At 41.8% G+C, this 19,315-nt stretch overlaps 1 protein-coding gene across 18 annotated transcripts in view; it reads right to left on the bottom strand.

The window, feature by feature from the left end:
• MBNL1 (muscleblind like splicing regulator 1) overlaps positions 1 to 19,315 on the bottom strand; it is a 248,237-nt gene that overhangs the window by 202,792 nt on the left and 26,130 nt on the right. The window contains exon 1 of one of the 18 annotated variants that reach the window (XM_042458824.1): positions 1,198 to 1,462. The exons of the other annotated variants lie outside the window; for them this stretch is intronic. The gene's annotated coding sequence lies outside the window, so the exon portion shown is untranslated. Of the gene's footprint in view, positions 1 to 1,197; positions 1,463 to 19,315 lie in introns of those variants that run through there. 18 annotated transcript variants of the gene reach the window in all.

Genomic DNA, 19,315 nt, shown 5'->3' with positions numbered 1-19,315 from the left:
GTTGTCGCCCCCAGGCTCTGGAACGGCCTGCCGGATGAGATCCGTCAATTAACATCTTTGGACAGCTTCAAAAAGGCTGTCAAGACAGATCTCTTCAGGCAGGCCTTCCCAGATTGAAATATCCCGGCCTCAGGATCTCAGGATTTCCCCCCTCCTCAGTAATGTCTCCAAAGCCCCTTTTCTTTAGAATTGAAGTTGCAGTGGTTTATTGGTTGGTATTATTTTGTTTAATTTATTGTTATTTTAACTAGTTATTGTGGTTTTAAATTAGATATGTTGTTTAATAACTTTTTAAGGGGGGAGGGAAATATATTGTTTTTATGCTGTATGTTATTTTAATGTTGTAAACCGCCCGGATTGGTTCGCCACAGGGCGGTATATAAATAAAAATTTATTATTATTATTATTATTATTATTATTATTATTATTATTATGATAGCCTGTTTAAATATTTGAAGGGATGTCATATTGAGGAGGGAGCAAGCTTGTTTTCTGCTGATCCAGAGACTAGGACCTGGAACAATGGATGCAAGCTACAGCAAAAGAGATTCCACCTCAACATTAGGAGGAACTTCCTGACAGTAAGGGCTGTCCGACAGTGGAACCCATTCCCTCAGAGTGTAGTCGAATCTCCCTCCTTGGAGGTCTTTAAACAGAGGCTGGATGGCCATCTGTCAGGGATGCTTTGATTTGGATTTCCTGCATGGCAGAGGGTTGGACTGGATGGCCCTTGCGATCTTTTCCAACTCTATTATTCTATGATTCTATGATTCAAATTGGGCTCATAAAACTTCAAATATCTAAGCACAGTGGCTAAATTCATAATAAAGCAGCTTACCACATTATGAAGGTCAATCCTACTTGGGATCCATAGAAAAACTGGAAGAATGACAGGTAAGTATATTTTGGTTGTTGTTGTGTGCCTTAAGGTCATCCCCAACTTATGGCAACCCTATCATGGGGTTTTCTTGGCAAGGTAATGTTCAGAAGGGATTTGTCTTTGCCTTCCCCAAGGTTACTCAGGGGGTTTCCATGAGTGAGTGGTGATTCAAACCCTTGTCCCCAGAGTCCTAGTGCAGCACTCAAACCACTACACCATGCTATCCTATTTTAACTGGTCATTTTAAGTTTTTGTTCTGTTATAACCTTCTTTTGTTTTGTAATATGAAATTATAATTACAATAGTTTTAAAATTACCATAGTTTTCACCAATCTTCATGATTTTCACAGAGTCAGGAGCCTTCACTAAGTCCTGAAATTCTCTGTCTTGACCCCGAACCATCTTCATAGTTTGGATCCCTTCTGTGCTTTTTGCTTCTATAATTGTTCTACTGATGGCCACTGCTGGTGGGCATTCAGTTCATTCCCTATTTTTTTTTAATTGATTTTGGTGTGTACGGGTCCTTTTGCAACGGGCCCATGTAACAGCTCTACTTGCTTAGTTTTTAATTTAACCTAATCATTCTGGCCATGCATTTTTGTCATTGCCCTTGTGACTCTTGGAATAGGTTCCTGCCTCCCCCATCCGGAATCTTACTGGAACAAAGTCTGAAAACCCACGAACTGCAAATATTTAACTGGCATTACTGAGAAGTTCAAGGTTCTCTATCATGAGGAAGATCTACTAGCAGGCTCTTCCTGATCTGATTCTAGTAACTTGAGCAAAGCCCTCCAAGCACAATTCCAAAAGATACAATAAATCTAAAACATTCTTAATGAGCAGGATGCAGCAAACGCCAATTCACAACCTTGTCTTAATCTGTATGAGGCAATGTGTCTGCCCTTTACATTCTCCTGAATGCTGCAATATTACATCCGCCTTCCATGGATCAAACTGCTATCAGTTTTCACATAAGCAGAGCTACTGGGTTTGCAAGGAGAAAGGGGTAAATATCCATTAACTTGGGAAAGATAAGCTGGGCAGAGTAAAATAAAAGAGGGTCAAAAGGAGAGGGCATGAAACTATACTTCACAAAACCAGTTTTTAAAAATAATCCTAGCTTTAAGGCATTTTTTTAGAACAGTAAGGTAGATGACAAGGCAAAATACTATCACTTTAAAAGCACCTTAGCCATAAAAAATATGGGCTGAAATATTACATTATTCTTTTAAGTATCTTGACTAACATTCAGATGACACTTTTCTATCAGTTTCCTAAATCACAGCACACTACCTTATTGGTAGTATGTAACCAAATATTTTGTTCCCATGATGATATGTAGGAGTAAGGATGAAATGCTTACACTGGGATGATCATGAGGCCAAGATGTCAATTTCTCTATATATTATATGAGAAACTAAGCCTGGACTATAAATTCTGTCTTAGTCATCTTAGAATGTATATTATCTGTGCATCTAATAAAACTGTCACAGGATATCCAATCTCCACATGGCATTTTATATCACCATATTTTACTTATTTCATTTATTTATCTACTTCAAAAATGTATATGGACAGGTTGCTTACCTGCAATTGTAGTTCTTCGAGTGATCATCTGTGAATCCACACAAATGGGTTATTCTGCACTTGAGCAGCAATTTCCTACTGGATCCTACTGGAATTGCTAGGCAAGACTTTTTGGCAGTAGCTCCGCCCACCCTCTATATAGGCTCGGTGTCTTCCCACCCTTTCTCAGTTCAAAAAGTCCACCATAAGAGCAGACAAGGAAGAAAGCGCAGGACACGACAGAGGGGAGGATGGACAGGATTTGTGTGGATTCGCAGATGACCAATCAAAGAACTACAGTTATAGGTAAGCAACCTGTCCTTCTTCTTCGTGGTCTCTGCGAAGCACACAAATGGGTTTGACTGACAAGCTGAGTCCTCTGTGGAGGAGGGCGTGTCCTGGCAATAAATAAATTATTAAACCAGAGAACTGTGTGATTGTGAATTATGGAACAGTTGTCAACTAACCTCAATGTGCAGGGGAAAGAAGAACAGCTCTGCCAAAGGCTGCTTCACGGCATTGTCTGGTATCAAGTCTGTGGTGCTTGATAAAGGTCAACGGTTGTGACCATACCACAGCCTTACAAATGTCCTCCAAGGAAATGCTGGAGAGGAAGGCAGAGGAAGTAGCTATCACCCTGGTTGAATGGGCTCGAAATCGAGCAGGGGGCATCTTCCCAAAAAGTTCAGGTGGATAGTGGAGGTCACCCATTTAAAGAAACATTGAGGGGTGACAGGCAATCCCAGCTTAGGGATGGAGTAGCAGACGAAAATTCAACGAGAACGCCTCGAGATTGAGGTCCTATCGATGTAGAAAGACAGAGCCTGCCTAACATCGAGGGAATGGAGTCGACGCTCAGTGTCGGTGATCGGGTTTGGAGCAAGCGTTGGAAGAACAATGTCTTGGTTGGAAGATAGAAACTATCTTTGGCAAAAAGGAAATATCCAGTCTAAGGACAACCTTGTCCCTAAAAAAATTGAGGTAAGGAGTATTAGTTCAGAGGGCACAGATTTCACCAGCCCAACATGCGGAGGTTAGTGCGACCAAAAATGTCGTGTTCCAAGTGAGGTCACAGGAAGTGAGGGGTTCAAAGGGAGCTGTAGAGAGGGCTGCCAAGACGAGCTGAAGGTCCCAGGCAGGTGCCGGGGCGGCCATTGGAGGCTTGAGGTTTTTGAGTCCTTTGAGGAACCTTTTCACTAAGGAGTCAACAAAAAAGGATGGGCAACCAGAAAATTGAAAGTGGGTACAAATGGCCACCAGTAGCATCTCAAGGAGGAAATGGAAAGGCTGGAGCCATCAAGGGAGTTCAGGAACTCGAGGACATTGGGAATATCAACCTCTGAGGAGGACAATCCCAGCATTCAAGAAGGACAAAAATTTGTTCCACTTCAGAGAGTAAGAACGCTGAGTGGAAGGCTTATGAGAAGCCAGGATGACCTTTCGAACCAGAGCTGAGAGACGGTTCAAGGGAGAATCCTCCAGGTGACGAGGCGGAGAGCCTTGACGTCTGAATAAGAACCCGACCATTGTGGAGAGTCAGGAGGTCGGGACGGAGAGGCAGGGGCCAAAAGCGGTAATTGGAGAGTTGGAGGAGAGGGGCAAGCCATGGTTGCCTCGGCCACCACAGGGTGACAAGAATCTCATCCGAACGGTACGTTTGGAGCTTGGCTATCACCCTTGAGATGAGAGGGAAGGGAGGAAACAGGTAGAACATCCGGCCCAACCAGCGAAAGAGGAAAGCGCCTCCTAGTGACTGGCCGGAGGGAGTCCTGGAACAGAACTGACTGCATTGAGAGTTCGTATGAGAGGCAAACAGGTCAACGTCCGGGGTTCCCCAAAGGGAGAACAGATGGTGTATGGCGTGAGGGTTGAATTCCCACTCGTGGCAGGAGTCTGGAGCTCTGCTCAGTCTGTCTGCAAGCACGTTCTCTTCCCCTGGAAGATGGATGGCCTTCAGGGTGATGTGTCTGGGGGTGCACCAGTTTCAAATCTGTAGGGTGAGAGTGAGGATGGTAGAAGACCTTATACCTCCTTGCTTGTTGATGTAGCACATCACTATCATGTTGTCGGTGAGGAGCAGGACTACTTGGTTTCTAAGAAAGGTTTCAAAGATTTTCAGGGCTTTGTGGACCGCTAACATCTCCAAGGCATTGATGTGATAGCAGAGCTCTTCCGGGGACCACCTTCCATTGACGGAGAGGTCCATGCAATGGGCCCCCCAAGCTGTGGTGGAGGCGTCCGTTGTGAGCCTGATGTGGGGTTGAGGAGGCAGGAAGGGCATGCCCACATAGGCATTCCGTGGGTCGAGCCACTAGTGGAGGGAGCAAGCGAGCCACCGGTCTTGGGATGGTGATCCATTTTTGTCGATGGTCGTAGGCCGGGTTGAAGACAGAGAGAAACCAAGATTGGAAGGGGCACATGCAGAGTAGGGTCACTTGAGCCATTCTCGCCCGGATACAAGGAGAGACCAGACAGATTTGGATGGAAGACCTGAGGTTGTCGAACCTGTCGTGGGTGAGGTATGCTTTCGATGTCGTGGAATCTGACATGGTGCCGATGAACCTCACTCTTTGCATGGGACAGAGAGTGGACTTTTCTGGGTTGAGCATAAGTCCCAAGGTTTGAAGGACAGAGAGAGCATAGCTGAGATGGTCGAAGAGCGTGGATCTGGTCAGGGCCATGAACAACCAATTGTCGAGGTAGGGGAAGACAATGATGTTTTGCTGGCAGAGAAATGCTGCCACAACAGCCATGCACTTGGTGAACACCCTCGGAGCCATGAAGAGTCCAAAGGGCAAAACACGGTAGCAAACAGAGTTGGTACCGACAGAAAAGGCAAGGAGGTTCTGGTGGTCCTGTCAGATGCTGATGTGAAGGTCCACAGTCTGAATCCTGTAAAAGAGGCAAGATAGAAGCAAGAGTCACCATACGGAACGCTTATAGTCAATGAAGGAATTTAAGGCATGGAAGTCTAAAATAGACTGAGGCCTGTGTTAGGTTTGATGACAATGAAATATCTGGAGAAAAAACAGTTATGTACTTGGGAAGGGGGCGCGGATTCGATGGCCCTTTTGGTGCAAAGAGAGCGCACTTCATTGAAAGGGTATCTGAAGGAGGAGTGGAAACAAAGTTACCCCTTGGGGGACGGTGTTGGAGCTCGATGGCATAGCCCCTGCAGACAATTTTGAGGACCCAAGAGTCAGATGTTATGGAGGCCCAAAAGAGTGGTAAAAATGGGCCAGGCAATCCCCAAAGAGGGTTGATGGGGCTAAGTGCACTGGAAAGCTTCAGAAGCGTTGTTTGCCCTGATCAGAGTTCTTCTTTTGGAAGGTCTGCTTATATTTGGATTTTAATTGACGCTTTCCCAAACTGGACTGTTGTTGAGGGGGAAAGTGTTGTTGTTGATAATCAGAAGATTGATTAGGCCTAGCCTTGTTGGGGGGAGTAGGAAGGCTTTTGACATCCCAAACGGCATTGGTAGGGATGGGGAGACCGGGAGGTTGTTGAAGATGACACACCGTATTAACGGGCTGTATTTCTCATTTTTGAAAGCTGGCTTGTCATCAGTGTCTTTGTGGAAAAGGCCAGAGGCATTGAAGGGGAGCTCTTCAATGGCGTGTCTGGCCTGAGGTGTCAGGTCGGAAGATCTGAGCCATGCATGGCAACAGAGGGCAACAGCTCCTGAGAGTTGCCTGGCGGCACAATCAGCCAAGTGTCTGGCCGAGGTAATTTGTTGGGTGGCCAGAGAGTGTGCCTCGGCGTGAATCAAAAGGGCTAGGTGCTTCTTCTCCTCTGAAAGGTCATCATAGATGGGAAGATCCCATTCCCACAAGTGTTGTTGGTAGGCGGCAATACAGGTGGGATAATTTGCAACCTTGAGGTCCACAATGGCTGAAGCGTAAGACCTTTGAGCCATGGAGTCTAGTTTGCGTCCCTCCAGGTTGTTTGGGGTCGAGGCTGCTTTCGAGGTGAAGTGGAGTTGAGATGTTTCCACGACAGCAGAGTTGGGATGGGGGTCCTTGAAGAACCAGGAGTCCTAGGAGGGAGTGATCCTGTACAGGTTGTCCAGCATCTTAGATAGTGGCTGAGAAGAAGAGGGCACCATCCACAAGCGTTTCATCCTGAACATGAAAGGCAAAAATGGTACCAAAGGAGGCATTGGGACCCTGCCCAGGACGCATTCATTTATGGGATCAAGAGCCTCGGAGTCGATATGGAGAACCTTGACACGGAGAGCCTTGCCCATGCAGATCACCTGTTTGGCAAAGGATTTGACATCGTTGGAAGGGGAAGCGGCCTCAGGAGCCGTGAGGGCCAAATCTTGATGGAGTTGGGAATAGTCTGATTCCACATAGTCAGGGGACTCGGATGAAATTGAAGTCCTGTGGATAGGTCTCAAGTGAAGAGTAGAGGTCAGTACAGGTGGGAGACAGAAGACGTGGTTGGTCAGCGTGGAGGAGGACGGGACGAGAGGCTACATCCGAAACGGAGGCCGTGCGAGACGGAAGCCAGGGTTCTTCAGTACTGGGGTTTGGGACATAACGTCCAGCTCGAACTTCTGAAGGATCGAGGGGGAGGTAGTAGGTCCCGGTCTGGTCATCAAAAGTGAGGTCTCTACTGGCAGGTACAGGGAGACTGTAAGACAAGTCATCATCAAGCTCTTCATCAAAGTGGACAAGGTCAGAAGTCTGGGATGCTGTGATGCTGTGAGGTCAGGGTCAGGGAGCTGATGAGGAGAAACATCAAGTTCCATGTAAGAGTTGATATGGCTCGGGGAGCCCCTGAAGAATCGTGAGAGACTCGGCTCAAGGTGGAGAGCAGAGGTCTTCTCGAGATGGAAGGGGTGTTGTGGGCTGAGCAGGCAGCTGGCCACATGGTACCGAACGAGTCCGTGTCGAGAGGAGGCAAGGGTTGGTTGGTACGAGATCGACAGTCAGCCTCTGAGGAGGTGGAAGGACAGGGTTTCTTCTCCTTGTGGTGAGAAGTGTCTTTGGGCTTGTCCTTAGAAGACTTGTGCTTCTTTTTGTTGGACTTGGAGCCGTCTGAGGCTCTTTTGCATTTAGGGAAGGGAGTGTGCCCCGACCCCTGGTCCTGCAGTTTGTGTTTCTCTGTGGGGAGAGATTGCAGAACCTTAATGGAAGGTGTGCCCTTGGCATTAGGAACCTTAGTAGGAGCGGGAGGCCTCAAAATCTGCACATAGAGCAGAGAATGAAGGTGAATCTTCCTGTTTTTCCTGGCCTGTGGTGTGAAGGCCTTGCAATGAGAGAACAGAGAGACATTGTGACCCTCTCCCAAGCAAAGGAGGCACATGGAGTGTCCATCCTAGCTGGGAATTTTTCCTCTGCACTCAGTGCATCTTTTGAAAGATTGTGAGGACATCATCAAAATCGAAGGGAGAGACAAGAGAGTGGTCAAACAAGCCAGAAAAAAACCATTGTTCAGAGTCCAAACCAAGTCCAAATCGCTATCCAAAAGAGAAGTCGAGAGCCAAAATGTGATCAAAAAGCGAAAGCGAAAGTTGAAGGAAGGAGCGATTCCATGTGATGTTCCTATGCTGCTCATGTGGTGGACAAAGGGAACTGAGAAAGGGCGGGAAAACACCAAGCCTATATAGAGGATGGGCAGAGCTACCGCCAAAAAGTCTTCCCTAGTGATTCCAGTTGGATCCGAAATTGCTGTGCAGACGCAGAATAACCCATTTGTGCTTCGCAGAGAACATGAAGAAGAACCTACCATTCTAAGGCTTAAGGTATTACTCAGGGTATCATACAAAAGTTAACATTTTATAATCTTGTAGTAAAATTACACTGCAGAACACAACGGTTTTTAAAAAATCAAAAACTGAATCAAGCTCAGCAAATAAAAAGTCCACTACATTATCAGTACAACTGGGAAAAGTTACTTTCTTGGACAACAACTCCAACAATTGGTTATGCTGGCTGGGAGATTCTTGACATTTTCTACCCAAAAAAGGAACTTTTCCAGGTTCTGCTTAAAAACATTATCTGCTGTGTAAGACAAACAAATTAAAAAAAACTGTAAAGGAAAGTCCTTCAATGACAGAAGATGACAATCAAGGGAGGAAATGAATTCCAAGAGCAACTGTAAAATATTCTGGGTGCAGCTATTGAGAAGTTCCCTCCTCTTGTTAAAACCAATGGTGCTTTCATTATAGGTAGTCCACAGAGAAGAATCATAGAATTATAGAGTTGGAAGAAATCTCAAGGGCCATCCAGTCCTGTTTAAAGACTTCCAAAGAAGACATTTCCAGAGCCCAACCCACCACAAGGGAGTGTCAAGGTGCACTGATCACATATCTTCTCCCCCAACTAACTGCCAGATGAATGCCTATTTAAATAACACTGTCACAAGCCGATTGTAAAAGTCCCAACAGATATAGTATGGTGTAGACAAAAATACCCAAGTAAAGGGGGGGGGATTCCTATCTGGCCCTGAGACAACCAGCAATGCTCACACTGCAGTGAGGGTAAGTGTGTGTGTGTGTGGGGGGGGGGGTGTCACTGAGATCGAGCAAAAAGAGGTATATGAGGGGGAGACAGGCTCTTAAATAGCCTTCCTCTTGGCTCCTGCACTAGATTTCATTTGGCTCTATGAGCTAAGTACAAAGCTCCCTGGTCTCCTCTTATGGAGGCGAACAAGTCCCCTTCACCGCACAGCTCAAGAACTCAGTGCTACAAGAAAAAACAGCTGGAACAGCTGTGTTTTGCCCATGTCTGCTCTAAACCAACTTTTCTCAATCTGGGCCTTTTACATGTGTTGGACTACAACTCCCACCACCCCAGTTAATACAGAGAAAATGGGAGTTGTAGTCCAACATGTCTGGAGGATGACAAGTTGGGGGTAGCAGTTCTAGAAGGTGAGAGGACAATTTTTATGTTAAAATCAAGGTAAGGGATACATTAACAAGCAAATAAATATTTCCATGCTTATTTTCTACAACACTAAAAGGTTACGTTTATAAAAATAAAAAATAAATTTTTTATTTCTATCCCGCTTTTTGCCAGGCAATCAAAGCGGCGTACAACAGGTTAAAATACATCCATATATACACAATACCCCCCCTTAAAACAAGATTAAACAATGTAAGATTAAAAACTACATATTAAAACCGACTAAGCTAAATAAAAATCATCACGGGCAGAGTTCACTGGATGGGAAGTCTTATTTGTGGCCGAGCATTTTATTCCAAGAAGGCCTGCCGGAAGAGATCCGTCTTAATGGCCTTTTTAAAGCTCTCTAGATTTGGTAATTGACGGATCTCAAATATCAGCACCTGCAATAGTTGAACTTGAGTAGTGTATGAGAAAGTGATATCAAATATGTATAACAATATTCTTCCTTTATCTTGTAAAATATCTAAGGGCAAGTTTAGTCTGAATATCTGAAAGTGCAGCTTTAATCAACCTGATAATTTCTTAAATAAAAATGAATTACAGAGACCTCTGAATATCAGTGTTGACAAATATGTTGAATTGGAATTCCCATCATCCTTCATCAATGGCTGTGTCAGCTAAGAGTGATGGGAACATGATGAGTCCATCCACTTTCTAGGGAGTCATGTTCTCCCAATTTAATATTTTCCAAGAAATCATATGTGTACAACTTCTTCCTTATGCATTCTATTTATGTGCAATACTAAAAGGCATTTTCCCATGAAGCCTCAAGAACTGGACAAGGCCTAAGTGAGACAGCAGCTATTGTTCGTGTCAGAAACTGGACTATTGCTGCAGTTTTAAGTAGAAAATCTCAAAAGACCATTCAAGGACAAGAAGAGTACACAGAGGGTAGAGATTATCAGTATTAGACATGCAAAGATCCACAGATCCAAATGAAACCCTCCAATAATTAACTTCAGGTGTTTTGATAATCCTCTGTGTGTTGCCATTTTGCCATCCCAAAAACAAAATAAACAGTAAAAGGATACTGAGTCCTCTATGGACAACCATAGAAAAGGCTGAATATTGTACAGTGAGGTTGGCAACTGAAGATCTCCTGGTCTCTTTGGGCTTCCACTCCCATAATCTCTCAGCATTGGCTATATAGGTTGGTGCTGATAGGATGTATAGCCTCCAAACATTGCAAAATTCATACTGCCCATGTGCCTGTTGTACAACCTTGTAGAATATAATCCAATAAAAATGCTTTTCTGAATCAAACAGACTCACTAAGTTAGCAGAAGGTCTATTATGCCAGCAGAAATTAATTTCTAGACTTAGCCAAAAGGCAAGATACAGCACCATTTTCCAGTGGCTCTGCAAAATAATAATGAATTGTAGACCTCAAGAAGATTTTGTGATCTATCAGCAAGTTAAGATGAATGCATCTCAGTCATTGGTGGCGCAGTGGTTAAATGCCTGTACTGCAGCCATTCACTCAAAACCACAAGGTTGCGAGTTCAAGACCAGCAAAAGGGCCCAAGCTCGACTCAGGCTTGCATCCTTCCGAGGTTGCTAAAATGAGTACCCAGACTGTTGGGGGCAAATTAGCTTACTTGCTAATTAGCTTACTTGCTGTTCACCGCTATGATCTTTGGAATAGCGGTATATAAATAAAACAAATTTATTATTATTATTATTTTAGGTTTTTGTTTTTATTTTTTGGTCTATTTTTTAAACTACTGGTGGGTTCTAATGCCACTTCTGCAAATGCATCACAACAGAAATGTGTGTTACTGACTCCCATTATACCAAGCAGATTGCATATGTATCTTGTGTGCTACCAGCTCTTGAACAGTTAAATCAAGCACAAGTACACCATTGTTTTTCACTCTGCTAGATCTAAACCAATCCCCAACACCAGTAAAAAATGCGACTGAACATTGCATTTCTAGATTCCAAGGGATTATTTTTCCCAAACATTCAGTTAATCAATTATTCAGAGCATTACTACCATGGGGGCAGGGGAGGTGAAAGGACTTAAAGAAACAAGCATCATTACATATAAATTTCAGGGTGGATTTCAGATTTAACTACTTTCTAAAATGGCTTGAGAAGAAAAGGGTCAATTTCCCACTGTTTTGATATATTTGTATATTTTTGTATATTTTGATTATACAAATGTGGTAAGGAAAAAAAGAATAGGAAGTCCTCTGTTATGATTGGTATTAATGTTTAGACAGTTCTGTAACGGGGTTAGCAGAATGCTGACTGTTTTGCTCTACATGAAGACACACGCACACATCCAAAGAAATGTTCAAATAATGGATGGAAGTATCTTTCAAACTATCTTAAATAAATGTAATTAGATATTAGACATACATGGGAAGAAGAAGGCATCAGTCTTCAAAATTAAAAAAGGGAAGAGAGTGAAAGGCCATGAAATTAACTTAAATGTTTAAAGATATATAATATGTTAATTAGCCCAGCCAAAATTATAGTATTTCTAATTGCTGAAGTATCATGGCAACTACAGCAATTACCAGAAAGCAATGGTTGGTTATCTTACTGTGGACCCCCTAAACCCTTGGCTGCTGATTCTGTTACCCTCTTGGCTTTTCCCTTCATTCTTACACTGTTCATTATTGCCTCAAGTCATGGAATCTACTTCTTCCCTCCTGTCCATTTTTTCTTGCTATTCCCTGGGGGGAAAAGGGGGGGGGGAGAGAAAACCACCAGCTGCACTGTTTCTTCTCGTCTACAAGCAGCTCTATGGCTGCTTCTGTCATACACCCTCTTGGTCTGCTTTTCCAAATTAGCATTTTTGCCATTCCAGGTGCTGGCACAATTTTGTTTACAAGGTGGGAAAAGGGTAGAAAGAGAGCCAGCACGTTTTTGCAAGAGGGAGGTAGGGATGGATAGAAGTGTTTTGCATAATGAACACTTTTAGGTGCCACCTTCGAAGCCTCCTCCAAGCAGCTGCCAAGGTTACTAGTGAGATTGTGTTCCTGCCAGCAGGCAAAGGCATTCTTCTCTTCCCTGTCTTCTCACCTTGCTTGCCTTTGACATTTCTGATCACAGGAGCTGGTGATTAGCCCCCTGGATTGAGAGTGAAAGAGGCATCCTTCAGCAGAGAAACTTGTGGTATTCCCCTTTCTATATCTTCTTCCAGCCAATTCCCCAGTCCTCCATCAGCCATTTATTTCTCTGTCTTTATTCTTTCTTTAAAATAAATTTTACTTTGTCTTTATTCTGATAAATTTATCAACCTAAAGAAATTTTCTACAGGCACGTTCACAGTCATTTGGATCTGCATACTTCAATAGTGTACTGCAGTGGTTTGAAGGTTGGAGTAGGACTCTAGGAGACTAGGAGTTTATCACACGGGACGAATCCCATCCAGAAAGGGAATTTAAACTGGGGGGGGGGGGGGGGACAGAAAAAGTGGATAGATTTTCAGTTGATGTCAGGGGTTAACTTCAAAAGAAAGTGGGCAAAACCCACAAAAGTGGGTTGATTTTCTCACAACATAAGGGATAATGAGCATTAACGCAACATTAACCTGGACAGAAAGTTGACAAAGCCCATTCCTTTTTACTTTTATGATTTTCTGAAAATCTTGAAAGTAACCCATTCAGGTTAGTGTTGCGTTATTGCTTATTAACTCTGACATGTCTGAAAATCAACTCAATTTTGCGAGTTTTGTCCAGATTTTTAAATCCTGTTTCTGCACAGGATCCATCCCGTGTGATAAATTCCTAGGTGTTGCATCCTCATTCAGCCATGGACAATCATTGCATGACCTTGGGCAAATCACACACTCTCAACCTCAGAGGAAGGCAACAGTAAAGCTCCTGTACGTAAATATTGCCAAGAAAACCCTAGGATTGGATCACCGTAAGTCAGAGCCAATTTGAAAGCACACAACAAGAAGAAACATCTGTGAACCAATTGTTAAACCCAAGTGAAGGTTAAAAGATACAAGTATTTATATGGCATTTTAAAGGTACAGTATCTGTCACAAACCTTGACTGGGACATCAATACCACAGAAAACATATTCATGTCCTATGAGAAGCAGCTTAAAGAGGTGGGTATGTTTAGCATGGAGAAGAGAAGGTTAGGATATGACACGATAGCCATGATTAAATATCTGAAGAGATGTCATACTGAAGAAGGAGCAAGCTTGTTTTCTGCTGCTCTAGAGACTAAGGCATAGAGCAATGGATTCAAATTACAGGAAAAGAGATCCCACCTAAACATCAGAGAGGATATCCAAACAGTAAGAGCTATTCAACAGTGGAACACACTGTGTCTGAGAGTAGTGGAGTCTCCTTCTTTCGAGGTTTTTAATGGATGGCTATCTGTCAGGAGTGCTTTGGTTTTATATTCCTGTATGGCAGAGGGTTAGACTGGATGACTCTTGAGGTCCCTTCCAACTCTATGATTCTTAGACTAGAAAAGCATGTGTGACCAGATGAGAACACAGGTTTCACAGTACAGTGGACCCTTGTTATACGCTGGAGTTTGGTTCCAAGATCCCCTGTGTATAACAAAATCTGTGTATGCTCGTCCCATTAAATACAATGACATAGCAAAATGGTGTCCCTTATAAAAAATGGAAAATCAAGGGGGTTTGATATTTGAAATTTATACTTTTTTTGAACATTTTCAAACCATGTATGCTTGAATCGTATAAAAAAAATCCATGTATAAGAAGGGCCAACTGTACACTCATCTCTCTACACTCGCTGGGGCATAGGACTCCCATGAATGTGGAAAAACTACAAATAACAAAAACACTATGTTTATACCTGAGAGAACACTTCTCTGGGAATCTCTAGGTCCTCCAGTGCAACTCTGTGGTCAACATCTGCCAGACATAGACCATAGACTTGTGCTAGAGAAGCTACAAAGCCTAGAGAAGTGTTTTCTCTGGGAATCTCTAGGTCCTTCAGTGCAACTTTTGGTTAAATTTGACCACAGAATTATGCTGGAGGATCTATATATTCCTAGAGAGGACATATTAATAAAATCCATGAATAATAAAATCTGCAAAAGTCAAAGCAGCAAATATGGATGGGTGAGTGTACCTAAAGACCATCACAAAATGGAGTGAGTTCCAGACAGCATTTCTTCATAGCCCTTTGAGTTTTTACCTTAATTAGCAGGTGAATAACATTAATTCACATTTGATTAAAGTAGCTACGTCCTTTAGATATTGGCCATTTTAATGAGACACACACACAGTTTGGGAACTCATGGAACTCTTTCCCACAACAGTTATAGCTCCATGATTCTACTTTAATAGTCATGATTCCATTCTATGGCATGGCACCCTGACACACTTAGAACATCTGGGAAGAATCTGTTGGAATACCATAACACTCGATTAACCACAACTTCCCATAGAGCATTTACTGCTGCAGCCCCTAAATTGTGGAATAGTCTACCGGAAGAGATCCGTCTTATTACCTTTTACTTCTTATTACTTTAAGAAGGCACTTAAGACAGATCTCTTCTGGCAGGCTTATCCACCGGATTTAGTATGAGACACTATGCCTAAAGCTCTACCCTGATTATGATTGTATAACTATTTAATGATTGGATATTTTAAGGAACTAACAGGAATGTGTAATTCAGTATTAGTATTTTATAGATTGCTTTTCTGGATTGTATTGTATTATTTTATGATGTAATCCCTCTGGGATAGCAAGGGAAACACATCTACTCAATCCTAGATGCTCTTGGATAACAACCAAAGGGGATTAATTTTGTCTTCTAAAAGCAAAAGCCAAACAGAATGCTATGCTTCCACCCCCACCTCCAATCAGTTGACAACCCTATATTTAATTGTAATGACTCGATTCTATGCATATGTTTAAAATGTCCCGTAATGGGCTGCAAGCCTTTGTAATAATATGGGCAAAAATTCCAATTAAAGAAATAAAATACGCAGTAATTACTTTACCAACCAGTAAAAGTGAAAAGAGATTCAGTGACATGAAATTAAACCACAAACTATGAGATAGATTGTTGTACTCCTAAGTACATAATAAATAATGTCAAGTTGAGTCAACACCATCCAGCACAATATTCTGTTCACCAACAGTGGCCCCATGGATGCATCAAGCAGGCTTAAAAGCAAGTTATGGCAGTGCTATTTATCCTCTTTTTTTAAGCAGTCAGGTTGCCCAATTTGTAATTACCTAAGTCAGCATACAAATGATCCAGCTCAACCACCATTTCTCCTGGAATTTCTTTCCTGGCATAGTATATTAAATGAGATTCTATGCATTCTGAATGACAATATTCTGCTATCCACTCACCCAGAAACCTCAACTTTAGTGCATGTGTAGAAGTTCTTTAATATTAACTCTCAATAACATTAATGGATTGCACATTTCAAACCTATCTCTGCTTACCCATCTAATGTTTCATCTCTATATTGCTTTCTTTTTTTTTCTCTATTGCTTCTCCTCATTTCCTTAATGACCAAAATCCAATGGTGTACTTTGTTACCTAAAGTCAGAAAAGTTAAGACTTATTTCCCTCTCTGAGCACTTCATGACAACAAGTGTCCACTCCAAATAGTTTCCCAGCCCATCTCATAAGGCTTTATGGTAGGGTGGGGGGGGGGTGCAGAAGACAGGGAGATTGCTCATTCTAAATGAAGTAATTACTTCCAGTGGGAGTAACTCATTGAATCCTACATTATATATTCTGCTGTCCAACAAATCACTTGGATGATCTACAGATGTCACAACATAGTTGCATCCAAAACAGCACTGCAAAGGAAATCATACTGATGAAGATCCACCTTAACAGATAAGTTAAAATAGAAGAAGAAACAAAAGGGTTGGAGAAGAAGAAAAAATAGAATCCACTAAAGTTACTTGTTAAGTACATTTAAAGAACCACAAATCCTGACACAGATATATCGCACAAAGACAGCTAACAATATGCTTGAACTTAACTGAGGTGAAACACAGCATAGCCTTCACGTGCCTTTCACAGGTACAACCCTTGGAGAGGAGTGGAGTCTCCTTCCTTAGAGGTCTTTAAGCAGAGGCTGGATGGCCATCTGTTGTGGATGCTTTGACTGTGAGTTCCTGTAACGCAGGGGGTTGGACTGGATGGCCCTTGTGATCTCTTCCAACTCTATGATTCTATGATTCCACTGGAAAAGATCTTTTTATTTAGACCAGGGTGGACAAAGTGCAGCCCCATATACTGCAAGAGGCACCCAGGATTATTTCTGTGGCTCTCACAGCCCACTAAATGACCCTTCTTGTTTGGCTCTCCTCAGGCCATTTTAAGCCCAAGAAAGGCTTTTAAAAAAAACTGCAAAGAAACTTTTCTTTAAAAAGAAAAAAAGGTCTCTCCTTGATATAAAATGGCCCAGTGGGACCTTAAAACATGACAAAAATGCCACGACAGACTCTAGAGGGTGTTGGGGGTCATTTGAAGGCAAACATATTTTGTGGTGGGAGATGTAGGCCTCCAACATCTCACAGGGGAGCAATGCAGCCCTTACTAGCCTCCCACAGTTGCCCACCCATGATTTAGACAAACCTGGTACTTGCAAATGGGAGGTAATGCATTTTTATTCTTAAAGTTAAGTTTTAACTATTTTAAATATTTTTCACACTACAATCTATGCACTAAGCCCTTGGGTCCCCTAATGTGAGAAAGGAAGGCTATGAATTAAATAAATAAATATGTGAGCAAATATCCAGTCAAAAATTAAATTCTAATAAAAAGGTTGGGTTCTGATCTTGAGCAGAAAAGTCATGACATTCCAGAGAATAATTTAGCAGGAAAATGAGTACAGTGATGAATAAGCAGCACAACAGGTACAGACACCAGCATAACCACTCACAAGATAAGAATGTCAGTATCCTTGTAGGATAGCTTTAAAAGGAAGCACAAGGCTCTTAAAATATTTTAAGAATGTTTTCTTTGTACTTGGAACTTTCCTACTAACTCTTATTCCTATAGGCCCTCCAAACATTAAGACTCAGAGTTTCTAAATTACTCAAATCTAAAACCAACGTGTGCAAAATCCACAGAAGCTGTGTGAATGAATGATGTACAGTACTCACATAAAAGTATGAGTAATTCCAAATTGACCACCAATATGAACAAGAGATGCTTATGTTTTTGCCTCCTACAGTACTGCATAAACTCAGCAAGGTTTTCAGTTCAAGTTGTTTGTAAAACAGAACAGTCATAGTCATATCATGTGATTTTCTGGAGAACTAAAGGAAGCTGTTACTCATTTTCTTGGTTATAGCATTTTTACATATTTATTTCCACTATCTGTGGAACATCTTTTAGGGCAAAGATTCCACCAGCACCTAACTGAAGGAGGCCCTTTAAAAGTCTGCAGTGGTGGCAAGGAAGGTATTTCAGCAAATGCAGTGAACACATAGCACATGCAGTAGACACAGGCAGGTTCACTGTATATGCTATGAGACTTCTGCCATTTGTGTTGTATCATTCATATCACAACCGCCCATCACTACTTACACCATTTTGCCCAGACTCAACATTGATGGTTGTCAGGTATCAGGATAAAGTAGGATCCTAAACCAGACTGTGATATGAGGTCCTTGTTATTGTTTTTTCTGATACTGGGAATATATTGGTTCAAAGGTTAATAGGAATTATTAACTCAGGAAGTCTTCATCCGCAGCTTACCAAGAAGAAAGGTAATATGAAAGGGATGTCACAAACACAGAGTATTGCTTCACTTAAAAAGCTGAGGCAGGTACATCCAAAAGGAGCCAGGGACTGACATTAACTGAGCTTGAAAATATGTTAAGTGAAAAGTGTTAATTGAATTAAAAGAATAAATACATCATTTAAAGAAAGATATAACAATTAAGCTGTGAATTTATTTCAAAGTAGTCTGGTTTTTTTTATTTTTTTTTTTTTTTTTTTTTTTTTTGCTATTTTTATTGTTAATTACATGCTGAGATTTGGCTGAATTCTATCAAATATAAGTACATTTTATATGATGTAATAGCATTATATCATGGGCAGTGTGACAAAGAACTTATCTAACCAACATTAAGCAGCCTTTGCTTAAAAGCATCACTTTGCCCTCATCTGTACTTCAGGATGGTGTATTTTCCTCTCTTTTGTACCTGACTAGAAAATAAAATCTCTGCAACACCCACTGTTCCATATAGGAGGTTCTGATGACTGAAAGATGATGAAATATTTGTTATGTGTAAAATTCCTTAAACAAGTAGACTACTGTACTTGCAAAAAATAAAATAAAATCTTATGTTAGACAAACGTGTTCAATCTAGCTTTCCATTTGACATCTTATTTTGCTATGAAGGGTAGCAGGAAATATTCCCATTCAGAGTTGGTCCCCACATCCAGCAGAATGAAATGGGAATAAATGAGTATGCTGAGGTGTTGCCACACTAGACTACATGTGTAGATCCTATTTTTAATGCATCACAAAGCCCTTCAAAGAGAAAATAAGCCCAGCTTTTCCTCTTGGTAGCCTAGTCCTGCAGTTTAATTATAACCATTGCCCTTGCTATAAGCAGCAGCAGCAGCAGCAGCAGCAGCAGCAGCAGCAGCAGCAATAATAATAATAATAATAATAATAATAATAATGAAGTTTTTAATGTGTAAGATTGTCAAAAATGACATACCCCCAATGGAAATGGAAAAAATATTCAATAATATTTGGAAAATTGTTTTCAAAACTGGTGCTTCTTTGGTGGTAAAAAACTCATTGTTTAGGATTTATTCTGTGGGAAATCCATATTTTTAAAAAATAAATAAAAATAAAGACGTAACAGCATTTTCTGCACAGAAAATGTGAAGAAATACTATTTTATATTCAGGAAATCCTGTACAGTGGTGCCTCGGGTTACGAAATTAATTCGTTCCGTGGCACCGTTCGTAACCCGAAAAGCCTTCGTAAGCCGAATTGCCATAGGCGCTAA

The sequence above is a fragment of the Sceloporus undulatus genome, chromosome 3 (assembly GCF_019175285.1).
Source record: "Sceloporus undulatus isolate JIND9_A2432 ecotype Alabama chromosome 3, SceUnd_v1.1, whole genome shotgun sequence".
NCBI lineage: Eukaryota > Metazoa > Chordata > Lepidosauria > Squamata > Phrynosomatidae > Sceloporus > Sceloporus undulatus.
The sequence above is the reverse complement of the archived record's forward strand: the minus strand, read 5'-3'. Positions and strand labels throughout refer to the sequence as shown.